Consider the following 16,254-nt stretch of genomic DNA (forward strand, 5'->3'; position numbering starts at 1 on the left):
TTTTGGACTTAGTAATTTTTCCCGCGTTTATCAGACTTTCAGATAGGGGAAATGTCAGTGAGCGTTCCGATTTCAGTTCCAGAGCGATTCGCCCAATGAGTCCTTGATATTTAGTCGTTTTCAGCCAATTTTCGGGATTTTTGAAAATTTCACTTTTTTGTGAAAATATCCACTAAATGAGGGAATAATATGTGTGAGGGTACCCCAGGAGAGTTCCAAATGAGTGTGGGTAGAATATATATCCCACGGGGGTAAAATTGAAAAAAGTTAAAAACATTTTTTTTTTGGACTTAGTAATTTTTCCCGCGTTTATCAGACTTTCAGATAGGGCAAATGTCATTGAGCGTTTCGATTTCAGTTCCAGAGCGATTCGCCCAATGAGTCCTTGATATTTAGTCGTTTTCAGCCAATTTTCGGGATTTTTGAAAATTTCACTTTTTTGTAAAAATATTCACTAAATGATGGAATAATATGTGTGAGGGTACCCCAGGAGAGATCAAAATGTTTGTGCGTAGAATATATATCCCACGGGGGTAAAATTGAAAAAAGTTGAAACAATTTTTTTTTTGGACTTAGTCATTTTTCCGGCTTTTATCAGACTTTCAGATAGGGGAAATGTCAGTGAGCGTTCTGATTTCAGTTCCAGAGCGATTCGCCCAATAAGTCCTTGATATTTAGTCGTTTTCAGCAAATATTTTGGATTTTTGAAAATTTCACTTTTTTGTGAAAATATCCACTAAATGAGGGAATAATATGTGTGAGGGTACCCCAGGAGAGTTACAAATGTGTGTGGGTAGAATATATATCCCACGTGGGTAAAATTGAAAATAGTTGAAAAATTTTTTTTTTTGGACTTAGTCATTTTTCCGGCGTTTATCAGACTTTCAGATAGGGCAAATGTCAGTAAGCGTTCCGATTTCAGTTCCAGAGCGATTCGCCCAATGAGTCCTTGATATTTAGTCGTTTTCAGCCAATTTTCTGGATTTTTAAAAATTTCACTTATTTGTGAAAATATCCACTAAATGAGGGAATAATATGTGTGAGGGTACCCCAGGAGAGTTCCAAATGTGTGTGGGTAGAATAAATTTCCCACAGGGGTATAATTGAAAAAAGTTGAAAAAATTTATTTTTTTTGGACTTAGTCATTTTTCCTGCGTTTATCAGACTTTCAGATAGGGGAAATGTCAGTGAGCATTCCGATTTCAGTTCCAGAGCGATTCGCCCAATGAGTCCTTGATATTTAGTCGTTTTCAGCCAATTTTCGGGATTTTTGAAAATTTCACTTTTTTGTGAAAATATCCACTAAATGAGGGAATAATATGTGTGAGGGTACCCCAGGAGAGTTCCAAATGAGTGTGGGTAGAATATATATCCCACGGGGGTAAAATTGAAAAAAGTTAAAAACATTTTTTTTTTGGACTTAGTCATTTTTCCGGCGTTTATCAGACTTTCAGATAGGGCAAATGTCATTGAGCGTTCCGATTTCAGTTCCAGAGCGATTCACCCAATGAGTCCTTGACATTTAGTCGTTTTCAGCCAATTTTCAGGATTTTTGAAAATGTCACTTTTTTGTAAAAATATTCACTAAATGAGGGAATAATATATGTGAGGGTACCCGAGCAGAGATCAAATGTGTGTGGGTAGAATATATATCTCACGGGGGTAAAATTGAAAAAAGTTGAAAAATTTTTTTTTCAGACTTAGTCATTTTTCCGGCGTTTATCAGACTTTCAGATAGGGCAAATGTCAGTGAGCGTTCCGATTTCAGGTCCAGAGCGATTCGCCCAATGAGTCCTTGATATTTAGTCGTTTTCAGCCAATTTTCTGGATTTTTTAAAATTTAACTTTTTTGTGAAAATATCCACTAAATGAAGGAATAATATGTGTGAGGGTACCCCAGGAGAGTTCCAAATGAGTGTGGGTAGAATATATATCCCACGGGGTAAAATTGAAAAAAGTTGAAAAAATTTTTTTTTTGGAATTAGTCATTTTTCCAGCGTTTATCAGACTTTCAGATAGGCCAAATGTCATTGAGCGTTCCGATTTCAGTTCCAGAGCGATTCGCCCAATGAGTCCTTGATATTTAGTCGTTTTCAGCCAATTTTCTGAATTTTTGAAAATTTCACTTTTTTGTAAAAATATTCACTAAATGAGGGAATAAAATGTCTGAGGGTACCCCAGGAGAGTTCCAAATGTGTGTGGGTAGAATATATATCGCACGGGGGTAAAATTGAAAAAAGTTGAAAATTTTTTTTTTTGGACTTAGTCATTTTTCCAGCGTTTATCAGACTTTCAGATAGGGCAAATGTCAGTAAGCGTTCCAATTTCAGTTCCAGAGCGATTCGCCCAATGAGTCCTTGATATTTAGTTGTTTTCAGCCAATTTTCTGGATTTTTGAAAATTTAACTTTTTTGTGAAAATATCCACTAAATGAGGGAATAATATGTGTGAGGGTACCCCAGGAGAGTTACAAATGTGTGTGGGTAGAATATATATCCCACGGGGGTAAAATTGAAAAAAGTTGAAAAATTTTTTTCTTTGGACTTAGTCAATTTTCCGGCGTTTATCACACTTTCAGTTGGGGGAAATGTCAGTGAGGGTTCCGATTTCAGTTCCAGAGCGATTCGCCCAATGAGTCCTTGATATTTAGTTCATTTTCAGCCAATATTTTGGATTTTTGAAAATTTCACTTTTTTGTGAAAATATCCACTAAATGAGGGAATAATATGTGTGAGGGTACCCCAGGAGAGTTCCAAATGTGTGTGGGTAGAATATATATCTCACGGGGGTAAAATTGAAAAAAGTTGAAATTTTTTTTTTTCAGACTTAGTCATTTTTCCGGCGTTTATCAGACTTTCAGATAGGGCAAATGTCAGTAAACGTTCCGATTTCAGTTCCAGAGCGATTCGCCCAATGAGTCCTTGATATTTAGTCGTTTTCAGCCAATTTTCTGGATTTTTAAAAATTTCACTTTTTTGTGAAAATATCCACTAAATGAGGGAATAATATGTGTGAGGGTACCCCAGGAGAGTTCCAAATGTGTGTGGGTAGAATATATATCCCACGGGGGTAAAATTGAAAAAAGTTGAAAAATTTTTTTCTTTGGACTTAGTCAATTTTCCGGCGTTTATCACACTTTCAGTTGGGGGAAATGTCAGTGAGGGTTCCGATTTCAGTTCCAGAGCGATTCGCCCAATGAGTCCTTGATATTTAGTTCATTTTCAGCCAATATTTTGGATTTTTGAAAATTTCACTTTTTTGTGAAAATATCCACTAAATGAGGGAATAATATGTGTGAGGGTACCCCAGGAGAGTTCCAAATGTGTGTGGGTAGAATATATATCTCACGGGGGTAAAATTGAAAAAAGTTGAAATTTTTTTTTTTCAGACTTAGTCATTTTTCCGGCGTTTATCAGACTTTCAGATAGGGGAAATGTCAGTAAACGTTCCGATTTAAGTTCCAGAGCGATTCGCCCAATGAGTCCTTGATATTTAGTCGTTTTCAGCCAATTTTCTGGATTTTTAAAAATTTCACTTTTTTGTGAAAATATCCACTAAATGAGGGAATAATATGTGTGAGGGTACCCCAGGAGAGTTCCAAATGTGTGTGGGTAGAATATATATCCCATGGGGGTAAAATTGAAAAAAGTTGAAAAATTTTTTTTTTGTACTTAGTCATTTTTCCGGCTTTTATCAGACTTTCAGATAGGGTAAATGTCAGTGAGCATTCCGATTTCAGTTCCAGAGCGATTCGCCCAATGAGTCCTTGACATTTAGTCGTTTTCAGCCAATTTTCGGGATTTTTGAAAATGTCACTTTTTTGTAAAAATATTCACTAAATGAGGGAATAATATATGTGAGGGTACCCGAGCAGAGATCAAATGTGTGTGGGTAGAATATGTATCTCACGGGGGTAAAATTGAAAAAAGTTGAAAATTTTTCTTTTCAGACTTAGTCATTTTTCCGGCGTTTATCAGACTTTGAGATAGGGGAAATGTCAGTGAGCATTCCGATTTCAGTTCCAGAGCGATTCGCCCAATGGGTCCTTGATATTTAGTCGTTTTCAGCCAATATTTTGGATTTTTGAAAATTTCACTTTTTTGTGAAAATATCCACTAAATGAGGGAATAATATGTGTGAGGGTACCCCAGGAGAGTTACAAATGTGTGTGGGTAGAATATATATCCCACGTGGGTAAAATTGAAAATAGTTGAAAAATTTTTTTTTTTGGACTTAGTCATTTTTCCGGCGTTTATCAGACTTTCAGATAGGGCAAATGTCAGTGAGCGTTCCGATATCAGTTCCAGAGCGATTCGCCCAATGAGTCCTTGATATTTAGTCGTTTTCAGCCAATTTTCTGGATTTGTTTAAAATTTAACTTTTTTGTGAAAATATCCACTAAATGAGGGAATAATATGTGTGAGGGTACCCCAGGAGAGTTCCAAATGAGTGTGGGTAGAATATATATCCCACGGGGGTAAAATTGAAAAAAGTTGAAAAATGTTTTTTTTTGTACTTAGTCATTTTTCCGGCGTTTATCAGTCTTTCAGATAGGGTAAATGTCAGTGAGCGTTCCGATTTCAGTTCCAGAGCGATTCGCCCAATGAGTCCTTGACATTTAGTCGTTTTCAGCCATTTTTCGGGATTTTTGAAAATGTCACTTTTTTGTAAAAATATTCACTAAATGAGGGAATAATATATGTGATGGTACCCGAGCAGAGTTTCAAATGTGTGTGGGTAGAATATATATCTCACGGGGGTAAAATTGAAAAAAGTTGAAATTTTTTTTTTTCAGACTTAGTCATTTTTCCGGCGTTTATCAGACTTTCAGATAGGGTAAATGTCAGTGAGCATTCCGATTTCAGTTCCAGAGCGATTCGCCCAATGAGTCCTTGATATTTAGTCGTTTTCAGCCAATTTTCTGGATTTTTGAAAATTTCACTTTTTTTGTGAAAATATCCACTAAATGAGGGAATAATATGTGTGAGGGTAGCCCAGGAGAGTTACAAATGTGTGTGGGTAGAATATATATCCCACGTGGGTAAAATTGAAAAAAATTTTTTTTTGGACTTAGTCATTTTTCCGGCGTTTATCAGACTTTCAGATAGGGTAAATGTCAGTGAGCGTTCAGATTTCAGTTCCAGAGCGATTCGCCCAATGAGTCCTTGATATTTAGTCGTTTTCAGCCAATTTTCGGAATTTTTGAAAATTTCACTTTTTTGTGAAAATAGCCACTAAATGAGGGAATAATATGTGTGAGGGTACCCCAGGAGAGTTTCAAATGAGTGTGGGTAGAATATATATCCCACGGGGGTAAAATTGAAAAAAGTTGAAAAAAATTTTTTTTTGGACTTAGTCATTTTTCCGGCGTTTATCAGACTTTCAGATAGGGCAAATGTCAGTAAGCGTTCCGATTTCAGTTCCAGAGCGATTCGCCCAATGAGTCCTTGATATTTAGTCGTTTTCAGCCAATTTTCGGGATTTTTGAAAATTTCACTTTTTTGTGAAAATATCCACTAAATGAGGGAATAATATGTGTGAGGGTACCCCAGGAGAGTTCCAAATGTGTGTGGGTAGAATATATATCCCACGGGGGTAAAATTGAAAAAAGTTGAAAAATTTTTTTTTTGTACTTAGTCATTTTTCCGGCTTTTATCAGACTTTCAGATAGGGTAAATGTCAGTGAGCATTCCGATTTCAGTTCCAGAGCGATTCGCCCAATGAGTCCTTGACATTTAGTCGTTTTCAGCCAATTTTCGGGATTTTTGAAAATGTCACTTTTTTGTAAAAATATTCACTAAATGAGGGAATAATATATGTGAGGGTACCCGAGCAGAGATCAAATGTGTGTGGGTAGAATATATATCTCACGGGGGTAAAATTGAAAAAAGTTGAAAATTTTTTTTTTCAGACTTAGTCATTTTTCCGGCGTTTATCAGACTTTGAGATAGGGGAAATGTCAGTGAGCATTCCGATTTCAGTTCCAGAGCGATTCGCCCAATGGGTCCTTGATATTTTGTCGTTTTCAGCCAATATTTTGGATTTTTGAAAATTTCACTTTTTTGTGAAAATATCCACTAAATGAGGGAATAATATGTGTGAGGGTACCCCAGGAGAGTTACAAATGTGTGTGGGTAGAATATATATCCCACGTGGGTAAAATTGAAAATAGTTGAAAAATTTTTTTTTTTGGACTTAGTCATTTTTCCGGCGTTTATCAGACTTTCAGATAGGGCAAATGTCAGTGAGCGTTCCGATATCAGTTCCAGAGCGATTCGCCCAATGAGTCCTTGATATTTAGTCGTTTTCAGCCAATTTTCTGGATTTGTTTAAAATTTAACTTTTTTGTGAAAATATCCACTAAATGAGGGAATAATATGTGTGAGGGTACCCCAGGAGAGTTCCAAATGAGTGTGGGTAGAATATATATCCCACGGGGGTAAAATTGAAAAAAGTTGAAAAATGTTTTTTTTTGTACTTAGTCATTTTTCCGGCGTTTATCAGTCTTTCAGATAGGGTAAATGTCAGTGAGCGTTCCGATTTCAGTTCCAGAGCGATTCGCCCAATGAGTCCTTGACATTTAGTCGTTTTCAGCCATTTTTCGGGATTTTTGAAAATGTCACTTTTTTGTAAAAATATTCACTAAATGAGGGAATAATATATGTGAGGGTACCCGAGCAGAGTTTCAAATGTGTGTGGGTAGAATATATATCTCACGGGGGTAAAATTGAAAAAAGTTGAAATTTTTTTTTTTCAGACTTAGTCATTTTTCCGGCGTTTATCAGACTTTCAGATAGGGTAAATGTCAGTGAGCATTCCGATTTCAGTTCCAGAGCGATTCGCCCAATGAGTCCTTGATATTTAGTCGTTTTCAGCCAATTTTCTGGATTTTTGAAAATTTCACTTTTTTTGTGAAAATATCCACTAAATGAGGGAATAATATGTGTGAGGGTAGCCCAGGAGAGTTACAAATGTGTGTGGGTAGAATATATATCCCACGTGGGTAAAATTGAAAAAAATTTTTTTTTGGACTTAGTCATTTTTCCGGCGTTTATCAGACTTTCAGATAGGGTAAATGTCAGTGAGCGTTCAGATTTCAGTTCCAGAGCGATTCGCCCAATGAGTCCTTGATATTTAGTCGTTTTCAGCCAATTTTCGGAATTTTTGAAAATTTCACTTTTTTGTGAAAATAGCCACTAAATGAGGGAATAATATGTGTGAGGGTACCCCAGGAGAGTTTCAAATGAGTGTGGGTAGAATATATATCCCACGGGGGTAAAATTGAAAAAAGTTGAAAAAAATTTTTTTTTGGACTTAGTCATTTTTCCGGCGTTTATCAGACTTTCAGATAGGGCAAATGTCAGTAAGCGTTCCGATTTCAGTTCCAGAGCGATTCGCCCAATGAGTCCTTGATATTTAGTCGTTTTCAGCCAATTCTCGGGATTTTTTAAAATTTCACTTTTTTGTAAAAATATTCACTAAATGAGGGAATAACATCTGTGAGGGTACCCCAGGAGAGTTCCAAATGAGTGTGGGTAGAATATATATCCCACGGGGGTAAAATTGAAAAAAGTTGAAAAATTTTTTTTTTGGACTTTGTCATTTTTCCGGCGTTTATCAGACTTTCAGATTGGGGGAAATGTCAGTGAGCGTTCCGATTTCACTTCCAGAGCGAATCGCCCAATGAGTCCTTGATATTTAGTTGATTTTCAGCCAATATTTTGAATTTTTGAAAATTTCACTTTTTTGTGAAAATATCCACTAAATGAGGGAATAATATGTGTGAGGGTACCCCATTAGAGTTACAAATGTGTGTGGGTAGAATATATATCCCACGTGGGTAAAATTTAAAAAAAATTTTTTTTTTGGACTTAGTCATTTTTCCAGCGTTTATCAGACTTTCAGATAGGGCAAATGTCATTGAGCGTTCCGATTTCAGTTCCAGAGCGATTCGCCCAATGAGTCCTTGATATTTAGTCGTTTTCAGCCAATATTTTGGATTTTTGAAAATTTCACTTTTATGTGAAAATATCCACTAAATGAGGGAAAAATATGTGTGAGGGTACCCCAGGAGAGTTCCAAATGAGTGTGGGTAGAAAATATCTCCCACGGGGGTAAAATTGAAAAAAGTTGAAAACATTTTTTTTTTGGACTTAGTCATTTTTCCGGCGTTTATCAGACTTTCAGATAGGGTAAATGTCAGTGAGCGTTCCGATTTCAGTTCCAGAGCGATTCGCCCAATGAGTCCTTGATATTTAGTCGTTTTCAGCCAATTTTCGGAATTTTTGAAAATTTCACTTTTTTGTGAAAATAGCCACTAAATGAGGGAATAATATGTGTGAGGGTACCCCAGGAGAGTTTCAAATGAGTGTGGGTAGAATATATATCCCACGGGGGTAAAATTGAAAAAAGTTGAAAAAAATTTTTTTTTGGACTTTGTCATTTTTCTGGCGTTTATCAGGACTTTCAGATAGGGTAAATGTCAGTGAGCGTTCCGATTTCAGTTCAAGAGCGATTCGCCCAATGAGTCCTTGATATTTAGTCATTTTCAGCCAATTTTCGTGATTTTTGAAAATTTCACTTTTTTGTGAAAATATCCACTAAATGAGGGAATAATAAGTGTGAGGGTACTCCAGGAGAGTTCCAAATGAGTGTGGGTAGAATATATCTCCCACGGGGGTAAAATTGAAAAAAGTTGAAAACATTTTTTTTTTGGACTTAGTCATTTTTCCGGCGTTTATCAGACTTTCAGATAGGGCAAATGTCATTGAGCGTTCCGATTTCAGTTCCAGAGCGATTCGCCCAAAGAGCCCTTGATATTTAGTCTTTTTCAGTCAATTTTCTGGATTTTTGAAAATTTCACTTTTTTTGTGAAAATATCCACTAAATGAGGGAATAATATGTGTGAGGGTACACCAGGAGAGTTCCAAATGTGTGTGGGTAGAATAAATTTCCCACGGGGGTATAATTGAAAAAAAGTTGAAAAATTTTTTTTTTGGACTTAGTCATTTTTCCGGCGTTTATCAGACTTTCAGATAGGGCAAATGTCATTGAGCGTTCCGATTTCAGTTCCAGAGCGATTCGCCCAATGAGTCCTTGATATTTAGTCGTTTTCAGCCAATATTTTGGATTTTTGAAAATTTCACTTTTATGTGAAAATATCCACTAAATGAGGGAAAAATATGTGTGAGGGTACCCCAGGAGAGTTCCAAATGAGTGTGGGTAGAAAATATCTCCCACGGGGGTAAAATTGAAAAAAGTTGAAAACATTTTTTTTTTGGACTTAGTCATTTTTCCGGCGTTTATCAGACTTTCAGATAGGGTAAATGTCAGTGAGCGTTCCGATTTCAGTTCCAGAGCGATTCGCCCCATGAATCCTTGATATTTAGTTGTTTTCAGCAAATTTTCTGGATTTTTGAAAATTTCACTTTTTCGTGAAAATAGCCACTAAATGAGGGAATAATATGTGTGAGGGTATCCCAGGAGAGTTCCAAATGTGTGTGGGTAGAATATATATCCCACGGGGGTAAAATTGAAAAAAGTTGAAAATTTTTTTTTTTTGGACTAAGTCATTTTTCCGGCATTTATCAGACTTTCAGATAGGGGAAATGTCAGTGAGTGTTCCGATTTCAGTTCCAGAGCGATTCGCCCAAAGAGCCCTTGATATTTAGTCTTTTTCAGCCAATTTTCTGGATTTTTGAAAATTTCACTTTTTTTGTGAAAATATCCACTAAATGAGGGAATAATATGTGTGAGGGTACCCCAGGAGAGTTCCAAATGTGTGTGGGTAGAATAAATTTCCCACGGGGGTATAATTGAAAAAAGTTGAAAAAAATTTTTTTTTGGACTTAGTCATTTTTCCTGCGTTTATCAGACTTTCAGATAGGGGAAATGTCAATGAGCATTCCGATTTCAGTTCCAGAGCGATTCGCCCAATGAGTCCTTGATATTTATTCGTTTTCAGCCAATTTTCTGTATTTTTTAAAATTTCACTTTTTTGTGAAAATATCCACTAAATGAGGGAATAATATGTGTGAGTGTATCCCAGGAGAGTTCCAAATGTGTGTGGGTAGAATATATATCCCACGGGGGTAAAATTGAAAAAAGTTGAAAAATTTTTTTTTTTGGACTAAGTCATTTTTCCGGCGTTTATCAAACTTTCAGATAGGGCAAATGTCATTGAGCGTTCCGATTTCAGTACCAGAGCGATTCGCCCAATGAGTCTTTGATATTTAGTCGTTTTCAGCCAATATTTTGGATTTTTGAAAATTTCACTTTTTTGTGAAAATATCCACTAAAGGAGGGAATAATATGTGTGAGGGTACCCCAGGAGAGTTAGAAATGTGTGTGGGTAGAATATATATCCCACGTGGGTAAAACTGAAAAAAGTTGAAAAAATTTTTTTTTTGGACTTAGTCATTTTTCTGGCGTTTATCAGACTTTCAGATAGGGTAAATGTTTGTGAGCGTTCCGATTTCAGTTCCAGAGCGATTCGCACAATGAGTCCTTGATATTTAGTCGTTTTCAGACAATTTTCTGGATTTTTGAAAATTTCACTTTTTTGTGAAAATATCCACTAAATGAGGGAATAATATGTGTGAGGGTACCCCAGGAGAGTTCCAAATGAGTGTGGGTAGAATATATCTCCCACGGGGGTAAAATTGAAAAAAGTTGAAAACATTTTTTTTTTGGAATGTCATTTTTCTGGCGTTTATCAGACTTTCAGATAGGGTAAATGTTTGTGAGCGTTCCGATTTCAGTTCCAGAGCGATTCGCACAATGAGTCCTTGATATTTATTCGTTTTCAGCCAATTTTCTGTATTTTTTAAAATTTCACTTTTTTGTGAAAATATGCACTAAATGAGGGAATAATATGTGTGAGGGTACCCCAGGAGAGTTCCAAATGTGTGTGGGTAGAATATATATCGCACGGGGGTAAAATTGAAAAAAGTTGAAAAAATTTTTTTTTTGGACTTAGTCATTTTTCCGGCGTTTATCAGACTTTCAGAAAGGGGAAATGTCAGTGAGCGTTCGATTTCAGTTCCAGAGCGATTCGCCCAATGAGTCCTTGATATTTAGTCGTTTTCAGCCAATTTTCGGGATTTTTGAAAATGTCATTTTTTTGTGAAAATATCCACTAAATGAGGGAATAATATGTGTGAGGGTACCCCAGGAGAGTTCCAAATGAGTGTGGGTAGAATATAGATCCCACGGGGTAAAATTGAAAAAAGTTGAAAAAATTTTTTTTTTGGACTTAGTCATTTTTCCGGCGTTTATCAGACTTTCAGATAGGGCAAATGTCATTGAGCGTTCCGATTTCAGTACCAGAGCGATTCGCCCAATGAGTCTTTGATATTTAGTCGTTTTCAGCCAATATTTTGGATTTTTGAAAATTTCACTTTTTTGTGAAAATATCCACTAAATGAGGGAATAATATGTGTGAGGGTACCCCAGGAGAGTTAGAAATGTGTGTGGGTAGAATATATATCCCACGTGGGTAAAACTGAAAAAAGTTGAAAACATTTTTTTTTTGGACTTAGTCATTTTTCTGGCGTTTATCAGACTTTCAGATAGGGTAAATGTTTGTGAGCGTTCCGATTTCAGTTCCAGAGCGATTCGCCCAATGAGTCCTTGATATTTAGTCGTTTTCAGACAATTTTCTGGATTTTTGAAAATTTCACTTTTTTGTGAAAATATCCACTAAATGAGGGAATAATATGTGTGAGGGTACCCCAGGAGAGTTCCAAATGTGTGTGGGTAGAATAAATTTCCCACGGGGGTATAATTGAAAAAAGTTGAAAAAATTTTTTTTTTGGACTTAGTCATTTTTCCTGCGTTTATCAGACTTTCAGATAGGGGAAATGTCAGTGAGCATTCCGATTTCAGTTCCAGAGTGATTCGCCCAATGAATCCTTGATATTTATTCGTTTACAGCCAATTTTCGGGATTTTTGAAAATTTTACTTTTTGTGAAAATATCCACTAAATGAGGGAATAATATGTGTGAGGGTAGCCCAGGAGAGTTCCAAATGTGTGTGGGTAGAATATATATTGCACGGGGGGGAAATTGAAAAAAGTTGAAAAAATTTTTTTTTTGGACTTAGTAATTTTTCCCGCGTTTATCAGACTTTCAGATAGGGGAAATGTCAGTGAGCGTTCCGATTTCAGTTCCAGAGCGATTCGCCCAATGAGTCCTTGATATTTAGTCGTTTTCAGCCAATTTTCGGGATTTTTGAAAATTTCACTTTTTTGTGAAAATATCCACTAAATGAGGGAATAATATGTGTGAGGGTACCCCAGGAGAGTTCCAAATGAGTGTGGGTAGAATATATATCCCACGGGGGTAAAATTGAAAAAAGTTAAAAACATTTTTTTTTTGGACTTAGTAATTTTTCCCGCGTTTATCAGACTTTCAGATAGGGCAAATGTCATTGAGCGTTTCGATTTCAGTTCCAGAGCGATTCGCCCAATGAGTCCTTGATATTTCGTCGTTTTCAGCCAATTTTCGGGATTTTTGAAAATTTCACTTTTTTGTAAAAATATTCACTAAATGATGGAATAATATGTGTGAGGGTACCCCAGGAGAGATCAAAATGTTTGTGCGTAGAATATATATCCCACGGGGGTAAAATTGAAAAAAGTTGAAACAATTTTTTTTTTGGACATAGTCATTTTTCCGGCGTTTATCAGACTTTCAGATAGGGGAAATGTCAGTGAGCGTTCTGATTTCAGTTCCAGAGCGATTCGCCCAATGAGTCCTTGATATTTAGTCGTTTTCAGCCAATTTTCGGGATTTTTGAAAATGTCACTTTTTTGTGAAAATATCCACTAAATGAGGGAATAATATGTGTGAGGGTACCCCAGGAGAGTTCCAAATGAGTGTGGGTAGAATATAGATCCCACGGGGTAAAATTGAAAAAAGTTGAAAAAATTTTTTTTTTGGACTTAGTCATTTTTCCGGCGTTTATCAGACTTTCAGATAGGGCAAATGTCATTGAGCGTTCCGATTTCAGTACCAGAGCGATTCGCCCAATGAGTCTTTGATATTTAGTCGTTTTCAGCCAATATTTTGGATTTTTGAAAATTTCACTTTTTTGTGAAAATATCCACTAAATGAGGGAATAATATGTGTGAGGGTACCCCAGGAGAGTTAGAAATGTGTGTGGGTAGAATATATATCCCACGTGGGTAAAACTGAAAAAAGTTGAAAACATTTTTTTTTTGGACTTAGTCATTTTTCTGGCGTTTATCAGACTTTCAGATAGGGTAAATGTTTGTGAGCGTTCCGATTTCAGTTCCAGAGCGATTCGCCCAATGAGTCCTTGATATTTAGTCGTTTTCAGACAATTTTCTGGATTTTTGAAAGTTTCACTTTTTTGTGAAAATATCCACTAAATGAGGGAATAATATGTGTGAGGGTACCCCAGGAGAGTTCCAAATGTGTGTGGGTAGAATAAATTTCCCACGGGGGTATAATTGAAAAAAGTTGAAAAAATTTTTTTTTTGGACTTAGTCATTTTTCCTGCGTTTATCAGACTTTCAGATAGGGGAAATGTCAGTGAGCATTCCGATTTCAGTTCCAGAGTGATTCGCCCAATGAGTCCTTGATATTTATTCGTTTACAGCCAATTTTCGGGATTTTTGAAAATTTTACTTTTTGTGAAAATATCCACTAAATGAGGGAATAATATGTGTGAGGGTACCCCAGGAGAGATCAAAATGTTTGTGCGTAGAATATATATCCCACGGGGGTAAAATTGAAAAAAGTTGAAACAATTTTTTTTTTGGACTTAGTCATTTTTCCGGCGTTTATCAGACTTTCAGATAGGGGAAATGTCAGTGAGCGTTCTGATTTCAGTTCCAGAGCGATTCGCCCAATGAGTCCTTGATATTTAGTCGTTTTCAGCCAATTTTCGTGATTTTTGAAAATTTCACTTTTTTGTGAAAATATCCACTAAATGAGGGAATAATATGTGTGAGGGTACCCCAGGAGAGTTACAAATGTGTGTGGGTAGAATATATATCCCACGTGGGTAAAATTGAAAATAGTTGAAAAATTTTTTTTTTTGGACTTAGTCATTTTTGCGGCGTTTATCAGACTTTCAGATAGGGCAAATGTCAGTAAGCGTTCCGATTTCAGTTCCAGAGCGATTCGCCCAATGAGTCCTTGATATTTAGTCGTTTTCAGCCAATTTTCTGGATTTTTAAAAATTTCACTTATTTGTTAAAATATCCACTAAATGAGGGAATAATATGTGTGAGGGTACCCCAGGAGAGTTCCAAATGTGTGTGGGTAGAATATATATCCCACGGGGGTAAAATTGAAAAAAGTTGAAAACATTTTTTTTTTGGACTTAGTCATTTTTCCGGAGTTTATCAGACTTTCAGATAGGGTAAATGTCAGTGAGCGTTCCGATTTCAGTTCCAGAGAGATTCACCCAATGAGTCCTTGATATTTAGTCGTTTTCAGCCAATTTTCGTGATTTTTGAAAATTTTACTTTTTTGTGAAAATATCCACTAAATGAGGGAATAATATGTGTGAGGGTACCCCAGGAGAGTTCCAAATGTGTGTGGGTAGAATAAATTTCCCACAGGGGTATAATTGAAAAAAGTTGAAAAAATTTTTTTTTTTGGACTTAGTCATTTTTCCTGCGTTTATCAGACTTTCAGATAGGGGAAATGTCAGTGAGCATTCCGATTTCAGTTCCAGAGCGATTCGCCCAATGAGTCCTTGATATTTATTCGTTTTCAGCCAATTTTCGGGCTTTTTGAAAATTTAACTTTTTTGTGAAAATATCCACTAAATGAGGGAATAATATGTGTGAGGGTAGCCCAGGAGAGTTCCAAATGTGTGTGGGTAGAATATATATTGCACGGGGGGAAAATTGAAAAAAGTTGAAAAAATTTTTTTTTTGGACTTAGTAATTTTTCCCACGTTTATCAGACTTTCAGATAGGGGAAATGTCAGTGAGCGTTCCGATTTCAGTTCCAGAGCGATTCGCCCAATGAGTCCTTGATATTTAGTCGTTTTCAGCCAATTTTCGGGATTTTTGAAAATTTCACTTTTTTGTGAAAATATCCACTAAATGAGGGAATAATATGTGTGAGGGTACCCCAGGAGAGTTACAAATGTGTGTGGGTAGAATATATATCCCACGTGGGTAAAATTGAAAATAGTTTAAAAATTTTTTTTTTTGGAATTAGTCATTTTTCCGGCGTTTATCTGACTTTCAGATAGGGCAAATGTCATTGAGCGTTCCGATTTCAGTTCCAGAGCGATTCGCCCAATGAGTCCTTGATATTTAGTCGTTTTCAGCCAATTTTCTGAATTTTTGAAAATTTCACTTTTTTGTAAAAATATTCACTAAATGAGGGAATAAAATGTCTGAGGGTACCCCAGGAGAGTTCCAAATGTGTGTCGGTAGAATATATATCGCACGGGGGTAAAATTGAAAAAAGTTGAAAATTTTTTTTTTTGGACTTAGTCATTTTTCCAGCGTTTATCAGACTTTCAGATAGGGCAAATGTCAGTAAGCGTTCCGATTTCAGTTCCAGAGCGATTCGCCCAATGAGTCCTTGATATTTAGTTGTTTTCAGCCAATTTTCTGGATTTTTGAAAATTTAACTTTTTTGTGAAAATATCCACTAAATGAGGGAATAATATGTGTGAGGGAACCCCAGGAGAGTTACAAATGTGTGTGGGTAGAATATATATCCCACGGGGGTAAAATTGAAAAAAGTTGAAAAAAGTTTTTTTTTGGACTTAGTCATTTTTCCGGCGTTTATCAGACTTTCAGATTGGGGGAAATGTCAGTGAGCGTTCCGATTTCAGTTCCAGAGCGATTTGCCCAATGAGTCCTTGATATTTAGTTCATTTTCAGCCAATATTTTGGATTTTTGAAGATTTCACTTTTTTGTGAAAATATCCACTAAATGAGGGAATAATATGTGTGAGGGCACCCCAGGAGAGTTACAAATGTGTGTGGGTAGAATATATATCCCACGTGGGTAAAATTGAAAATAGTTGAAAAATTTTTTTTTTTGGACTAAGTCATTTTTCCGGCGTTTATCAGACTTTCAGATAGGGCAAATGTCAGTGAGCGTTCCGATTTCAGTTCCAGAGCGATTCGCCCAATGAGTCCTTGATATTTAGTCGTTTTCAGCCAATTTTCTGGATTTTTTAAAATTTCACTTTTTTGTGAAAATATCCACTAAATGAGGGAATAATATGTGTGAGGGTACCCCAGGAGAGTT

Source organism: Phyllobates terribilis, unplaced genomic scaffold (genome assembly GCF_046119375.1).
Source record: "Phyllobates terribilis strain yellow unplaced genomic scaffold, ASM4611937v1 Scaffold_2__4_contigs__length_985480577, whole genome shotgun sequence".
NCBI lineage: Eukaryota > Metazoa > Chordata > Amphibia > Anura > Dendrobatidae > Phyllobates > Phyllobates terribilis.